Source organism: Melanerpes formicivorus, unplaced genomic scaffold (assembly GCF_026170545.1).
Source record: "Melanerpes formicivorus ecotype bairdi unplaced genomic scaffold, bMelFor1.0.p_v2 SCAF_48, whole genome shotgun sequence".
NCBI classification, from domain to species: Eukaryota; Metazoa; Chordata; class Aves; order Piciformes; family Picidae; genus Melanerpes; species Melanerpes formicivorus.
Genome location: NW_027142400.1, coordinates 2,355,006 through 2,363,733, shown reverse-complemented (window position 1 = coordinate 2,363,733; position 8,728 = coordinate 2,355,006).

Genomic DNA, 8,728 nt, shown 5'->3' with positions numbered 1-8,728 from the left:
AGTTTGGAAAAAGGCTAGGGCTTCTCAGCTTTGGAAACAGAAGTCCTTTGTTTACAGACTCAGCAACAGTGGCATCAGCTTTCCTCAGACTGACTTGCCAGCATCTCTGTCCTCTGCCACCTTTGGAGCACAGTGGAGTGCAGACTCCACAGTCCTTTCAGTTCTTCATCTCTGGGTGAAGGCTGCCAGCAAAAATGCCAATTAGTGCCAATTGCAACACCATTGCCAAGTTTAGTAAAGCAACATGGACAGTCATGTCTCTGCAGAAGAGGGCTGTCAGTGCTAGAGACTGCAAGCTTACCACAAAGGTGTAGGAAAGACAATTCACGAAGTTCTAACACCATGAGAGCGCAGGGTAAGGATATATACTTGAAAGCTGTCTTACCTGCATAGGTTAATCTAGTCAGACAAGGAAAACTGCTCATCTGTAGGAAAGACTTTCAAAAGTATGTAAGGCAGTAGAGCCAGCATTCCTGAAAAGCTTAGTTACTACCAGTTTCTCTAAAAAACTACTTTCAAACATGAAACAGTGATGAAAAAATATTTTTTTCCCATGTGTTGCTCAAGCACTTTCAAACCAAAATCCCATCTTCTACTACAAAGTGGTGTTGCTTGCTGTTACAGCTGAAAAGGGACTGAAACAGTTTCATTTGGAAAGCAAGGGGAGAGGGGAAACACTGGGTTACTTTCATTTTTCACTCTGCAATTGACTCCTCTTTGCAGCTCCCTGAAATATTTCAGGAGTTTAAAATTTTAGCCTGTCTAGAGTCTACCAAAATTTGCTGAAGTCTGCTGAAGCTTAAGTCTTTTGTAATCTTGAGTAACTAATTTTAAAGATGGGGTTGGAATCTTTAACAGTCTTATTTTGCCCAAAATATGAAGTAGTTAAGAGAACTTAAATTGACATGAACACAAAACTAAATGGTTTTAATAGTCTAAAAAATCCCTTACTATAACATTTCTCTCAGTTTTGCTCTCTGATGTAGAGTCCTGCCATAAAAGCTGCATTCTTGTTCTTGCTATGGTCACAGCCTGTCATGAGCATTGCCAGAGGAAGGCACTTTAAATTAGGCAGAAGATGCATATGCTGCTACACACACCTGAAAATCACTTGTTTTATGAGTAAGTATAGACATAGAATATCAAGCCTAACATCAGCTTAACACTCGGCACAGCACAAAGAATATATGCTGCAAATTTGTAAGGGTTTCACACTGTTTCAGAGACAGAAGCAGGGCTGCTAATGAACATGCTCCTCTGTGCAGACAGGTTTTGAAAACCAAGATCAGCATTAAGTAAAGCAGAAAGAGAGCAAGATTGCTGTGAGAGGAGGCCTTGGCTACAGGTAGGGCTGCAATCACAAGTTGGTTTGAAAACAGCAAAGACAACGATCCAGCACAGAGGCATACAGAGACTAGAAATGGGCCAGTGTGCCAGGTTTTGTTTGCTAGTCCCTAGCTGTCCTATATGTGGTGTTTAAGTCACATGGGCTTTTAGCCTGCAATATAACCAAGTTATTGACTTCAGCAGATCATTGTGCATTGCATCACTCCAGATCAATGCTCCCAACTAGGCACAGAAGGCACCCGTGCCACATGCTTAACATTCAACAGCACTGGACATCCTTGCAAACCAACTTTCGTAACACTTCTGTTAATAACAGTACTTCCATCACTGGTTGGTGTCATTAGTTGTCTTAGGTTAGATCACCATTAATTCCCAGTCTGGCCTCAGTGGTCTCTCCTCCACCTACAACGCGTGAAAAAGAACCTCTGCCTACTACTTGCTCAGACCACACCAAACTGCCCTATATTATCATGCACACCAATCAACTCTATGGTGTTGCAATGATGCTTCTTGCACTGATTTACTCCTGCTCTTTCCACCAAGCAGGTACACGTGTATGTGTAGCACAAGAAGAGAAGGGCAGAGTTCTCTTGCAAAACATGGCCCAGCCTCCCCTTCCCTGTACTTGCCACCTAAGGCAAACACATAGACAGGAAGCAATGGAAGGAGGCCAAAGGGAGAGAGGCTTCCAGGCAGAAAGCACTTGGATGCACTCCTCAGCCAGGACCAGGAACAGCTTCCAGCTCCGAGGAGGACTGCATCCTCCTTGCCTCTAGGCTCCCTGATTCCTGCACCATTTTGGCATGAATCCCCTCCTACAGCTTCATAGCTTTGAGGGCAAACTGTCCCTCTGCTCCTTTGTTCCAGCCCAAGTGGTAATTACTGTTTCAGTGTAAGGGTGCTCTTTTGGCATCATGCTCTTAATATTTAGGCTTTATTCTATAATCATGAGGGTTCTTCTTTTTAACGGTGCAAGTAAATCATAGCAAACACATTATACTGCAGCACACTCATATTTTTAATCCAGTGCCATTTTCCCAACAATGTTTGAGACAACATTTTAGAGCAAAACCTAAAAGGAAAAGAAACTTCTACCTCACAGTAGGAGAGAGGATGAAGTCCCTTGAGAAGCTGAGTTTTTGAGCATCCCTTCCTCCAAAACCATCTGCTAGTGCTCTCCTGCTCTCTCCCACTCCTGCAATAAGGAAAGCTATTGATGGTTAGTGACTCAAAGTGACAAAACAGAAGGACTCAGAGTCTCAGACTGATTTCAGTCCTTTGTCAACAACATGCACAAACAGGGCTGTAGCCAAAGGCAGGCTAGCCTAAAGTCTTGAACAAATAATGGAGACGACCTCAGTGACTACTTATTCAAGGAGAGAGGCACATTACTTCACAGTATCACAGTATAACTAAGGTTGGAAGAGACCTCAAGGATCATCGAGTCCAACCTATCAACACAGACCTCATGACTAGACCATGACACCAAGTACTTCTCTCACTGAGAACACATTTGCAGACTTCCCCAGCCAGAGGGGTGCTGGGACCTCAAGGACCACAGAGCTTCGGAAAACTACTGACAGCACCACAGGGCCACAGCCATCTGACTGAGCCACAGCAGAGTTCTCAGAGCTAACAAAAGGAAACACTCACATGCCAGCAGGAAGAGTATGACATTCCCTCAGGTTTGCTTCCTCCTTCAAATAACCAAGGTTTGACTCATCTTTGCTGCCACCTCATCTTCTCCGCCAGTAGCAGCACCAGGGCTATTGTTAGACTGAGAACACACCTACTGAGACAGCCCTGAGGGCAGACCATGGGAGTAGCTTGCTGAGCCACTCATTGGGCAGAATATTTTGAAGGATAAAACCAGATAATTTCCTTCAAAGTGAAATGCCAGCTGCACAGCTAAGGTAGCGTATGTATCACCCAGGTTGCCTTCACTACAGAGAACACCAGCTGTGGTGTTGGAGCTCTATTAAACATACTGTCCAGAGACGCCAGTTCACAACCAACAACATCATCCTAACCTTTGTCACAGGTCACCCCATGAGCCAGGGCCATGATATAGGTGAGACTCAAGGTGTATCTTTGCATAACCCTTTGCTCCAGCCAGTTTGCTTGCTCAGGAGACAAAGGCCTTCCCTGAGGGTTGTTATGCCAGGCTGGGTATGCAGTAGAAGACACTTTTTATTTCTTTTCTCAGGAATAAAACCCTCTCCATTAGTACAGCCTGTCCTGAGACTCTTGTCTGCCCCTGGCCCTTTCCAGCACTGCTTACAACTATGCTCCTAGGGTGCAGGGGAAGCACACTACAAGCATGGTGATGACAGATGAGCATGGGTACAATTCAAGCTATCTTTCACTGCTGAAGAGACCTGGTAAGTCCTGGCTCCCCAGTGAGATCAGGCCCCAAGGAAAGCACTGAGTTGAAGGCTCCTGGGGGTTGAGGAGGACAGCATGGCCAGACAGTGGGGCCAAGCACCACAACATCAGAACTTAAGGTCCTAATTCTTTGTTATCACACGGTATCAGCTATGCATACATACGTGCTTAGATATGCCTAGCAACGATATGCCTGTGGTACTGATGAATAGCCAACTCGCATCTCGTTTCTTCCCCATAGACAGTTAGAGACACACAGAGCAGTTAAAGCCCAGCTTCTGAGCTTGAGCTTTTCCTCAAGTAAAGGCAGCAAATATTTTTATCACCAGCGGTCTCTGGCTCAGTATTGCCCTGCAGTGGCCAAAGCAGCAGCCTTTAACTCCTCAAGTCTCACAGGCACTTAAGCTATCTAGCAGCAGACCCTATTCTGCAACAGTCCATTATGCCACCTGCAAAGAGCATTTATGCTTGCACAGGCCAGGGACTTTTCAGGCACATTTTTCTCTATTGCATAGCTAAGCCCACCAGAGACAAAAAGAGAATCACAATCCTCTATATTCTGCTCAAACAGCGGCAGGACTCTGAGGTGTTCCCATCCTCTTTTCATTTCTGGTATATGACAGGAGGAGAAAAAGGGGGGAAAAAAAAAAAAAATAGGTGAGCAAATTTGCCACCCCTGCTAGTGAAGGAGTAATTTGCCAAGCTAGAACCAGGCAGAAGAAGGGAGGAGTAACACAGAGCTTGGCCCTGCCCACCTCTAACTCAAAAGGAAAAGCTCTGCTTAAATCTTGTGCTGTTCAGAGGGTGCTAAGCAGCACTGCACACTAACTTTGGGAGGTGCTAAGTCCCAGCTGGTAGTCTGGATCTGCATCTATTCACCTTTTCAGCATTTGCAGTTCATGTGTGGAGAAATGGCACTCTACTGTACCACACCAAGGATACAGAGCTGGGAGGGTATTCGGAAGTCTTTTGTTTGGGAATCAAAAGAAGCCTTTCCTGCCTCCTGCTTGGGATTTGATGCTTTAGAAACTGGTTGCTCAGATACCAAACAAATCTTGTGTAGACTCCCTGTTAAAACAAAAGCATAGAAAATTATGCAACCAAATCCCTGCTTTGGAATGTGACCTTACCAGGCCCTATTTGTAAATTAGGATACAGTGAAGCTTTCCTCAGATCCAAACCCAACACTGAAGCAACTGACTCTGGAGGAGAACCCCTTCCTGTTGGGACACATAGCAAACATGCTGTTTTAGTGCAATGTTGACCACAATTGTCCTTGATGACATAGGCATTAAATATAGTGTGGCAGAAAGATATGTGTCTTACTTCTCTCATTTAGCTGGTGTCTGAATAAAAAAGACTTTTTGGCTATCTGTGTTGATGACCTTTAGCTCTGCTGGCAAAAGGGCTGCATGCAGTACGATAGCAAGTCTTGATCTCAGAGCCTACAAAGAACCTGTATTCTTTGTGGGAGCAAAATGTGCAACTAGCACAGTGATCGTGGCAGTTTCACCTGCCTTAATTGTTCCCCAGCCTCTGCAGTGGGAAAACATAATTCCTTATTGGTTTGTTGCTTATCAACAGAAGATGCACCTATTCTGCACCTTCCAAAGTCCCAACTTTCTGCTAGTGCTAATTCAGATCTACCAAATAGAACACCAAAGGATATAAAGCCACTTAAAGAAGTAAAAAGGTGATACAACCTACATAAAAGAATCAAGCAAAGCAAGAAAATATTAAATAGCTCTCAAAGATGTTCTCATCCATTTACATCATCACAGGGATTGTTACATTTGGCCAGTCTTAAATGTTTCATAGAATGGGACTGACACTATTTCCTGACAACAGCACAACCTAATAAGCCTTATTGTGAGGAAATGTTTCCTGTCATTAAGCCCAATTATCCTTCCCTCATTCTTCAATCATCCCTTCTATAGATCAGAATTATTCTCTTTAACACTCCCTGAAACCATCATATTACCTCTACTCACTCTAGCAACTGTGGGTTAAGACAAGTATTCTTTAAAGGCTTTTATTCCTGCCCCCCTCCACAAGTCATTATCTCTGCTCAGTTCATTAATACTGACTTTCTCAGAACTTTTCTGAAGTTCAGATGCTTCCAGCTGTTTATAGTAACCTAGATGTGAACACATCCTCTCAGTGAGAAACAAAACTACTTCCGCACTATACAATGCTTGTTTCACCCCAAACCAGGACCAAAACTGCAAATATTGCACAAAACTCGCCACACAGCTCCTCCTGGGACTTGACTATGATTTTAAAAGGTATGCTCCTGTTTCCCAACCAGTGGCATGGAATGGCTTCCAAAGATACCTCTTGCTTATCTGGACTACAGCAGAGACAGTGAAATGAAGGGAGGAAAACAAAAAAGATGGTTCCTTCCCCAAGTATCATCTGTGTTAAAACTTCTGGAGTCATTGCTAAGGAAGACAGATAATCAGTACCTGGCTATCACTTCATACAAAGCAGATAAATTTATTTTGCAAAATCACTTGCCTGGGATGGTTTCCAAAAACATCAATTATTTGGCTGAACAGACGCAGAGCTGCCTCTAGAGATGTCATATGGCAAAACTTTAGATCCTACTAATCATAATTCTGAAGCCATATCAAGATCCATTGTCATGAAAGCTCTGCAATGGATTTATATAGGACTAAACATGAAAGAGAAGTGTTCCAATATTCCCTAGTTGCTCAGCTGTGTTTTCACAAAACAATTTCCCAAAATAACAAAAAGATAATTTTTTTCCCTAGCCACCACAGTATGGTTATAACAGTTAACAGTATTGCTTGAGCTTTACAGGACAACTGAATTCAGATACTATAAAACTGTTGTTGGGAAAATAGCTAAATATAAACCAAGAGATCAATGCTGCCAATGTTAATAAACAAAAATAACATAATTTCTAATAGTTGTCAGATTTTTTATTCTTCTTGGGAAAGCAAGAATATGCACCCACTTCTACTGCAGCAGTGTTTCTGGAGCAGTAATTCTCAAACAATGATCCATCAGTGAACCATATTTGGTTTATGTAAGTGCACAACTTCTGCAGCATTTTCAATGAAAAGTACTTGATGGAAAAAGTGGAGGAAAATCTGCTGGGAAGTTTTAGCAAGGACCTAGGGGAACTCACTCAAAAATCTGGGGAATCACTGTTTTAAATTTACTTCCCTGGTACAAGCTGGTACTTGTAAAATTAACAGAGATCAACAACAAAGATGAGAATCTTGAATGCTGAACACAAATAGGGTAACAATATGCAAATCACCTGGGTACACAGAGATAGGTCTAATTGTTGGGTCCATTAGACACAGGATTTTAAAATTACCCAGCTCAAGCTAGACGTCACTGTGACTGATTAAGGTGCTCAAAAAATTGTAGATGGTGGATACAAGAGCTGTGCTACTCCCCACAATGCTAACTTTTTACATCAAACATTGCAATTAATTTGGTGAAATTCAGCATGAAGACAGCATGAAGAAAGCTGCTTTGTAACACTTGATTGAGGATGTGATTTACATCTATATTATGCTGATGTGTTCCATCCTGGCTGACTTCAGGAACTGTAGCCAGAACCCCTAGACCTAAACCAAGAATCCTTACAGACAGACCTAAAAACCTATGTGTTTGCCAAGACCTACAAAAGATTTCTATTAGCCACTGTAGAAGCTGGCAAAATGCAAAGGTAGGGAATGATATGTAGACAATGAGCCAGTTCATACTGCCCAGAACAAATGTATTACGACACTACAGCCCTGCAGGGACTATGTTCTTCCTTAGCTCTCTGAACCCTACAGTAAGATAGATGTCAACCTATTGCTAAAACTAGCTTTGAGAAATCACTGGATGTATGATTGCGAAACTTAAGAGACTGAATGAAGCGTGGCCTTTTAAGTGAAAGCTGAGCTCACCTTGCTCAGTATGCTTTGAAAACTCATCTGGCAAGTGACGGCATCTCTGCCCAATAAAAAAAAACCAAAACCACAACAACCAACCATCTGTCACCTTCCATCTTGAAAGTCTTCTATTAAAATCAGGTTTCAAAAGTTACCATATCGAGGCAGCAAGCAATAGTGAAAAACTTGCTGCGAAGGATTATGGACAAGGTTAAAATTAATGCAAAAACCTGGCTTTGGCTTTAAAAAAAAAAATCATAGAATCACTGAATGCTTTGGGCTAGAAGGGACTCCCAGTTTGGAGTGCTGGGTGCAGCTCCCAGAGAGAACAGACTACAGCCCATCTGTTGAGGCAGAGAACGGATTTAGCAAGAGAAGCGTGGGAGCTGAGCAAGTAAAAATCTCAGCCATCCTAGCAATTACCTTACTTCGCACTTCCCATGATCAGCTGGCTGGTCTGTCCCCTATAGCAACCAGGGATTGTGGGTTTTCTCGATGGCTGTTGCATTCTCCCCCCTGCAGCTCAAACAAATTTATTCTTTTTTGTGTACATCCCCCTGCTGTGTAGCCAGGCATATATGCCAGGCACTCTGCTGGGGGCTTCCCTGGAACTTTCCTCACCAGAGTATTTATTTATTTTCTGGGAAAAGTCTAGTTAGCTTGGTCTTCCACCTAACCCGGGACAGTTGTGTTAGATTCATCCAGCACACAGGCAAAATACAGCAGTGTAACAGCTTCAGCACAGAGTCATCTATGGAGTATTCCCATTTCATGCTTTAACAGACAAAGCATCTACACTGCTTTTCCATCCTATATACAAAAGATACCTATGTACACTCCTAACAACAAGGGAGCTCCTGACAAAGGCTCACTACACTTATCAGAGTACAGGTCCACTGAAAACAAATAATGCATGCAGTCAAGTTGTGCAAATTCTAGATGTTAAGTGCAGGACATTAATACAATTCTGTATACGTATTTTGGTGTATTTTTGCTAGATACGAGATTCAATACACAAGTCTCTTATTTCTATCTGCTGTAAGTGAATCTCAGATGAGGCTGCAAAAAAGGAAAACTAA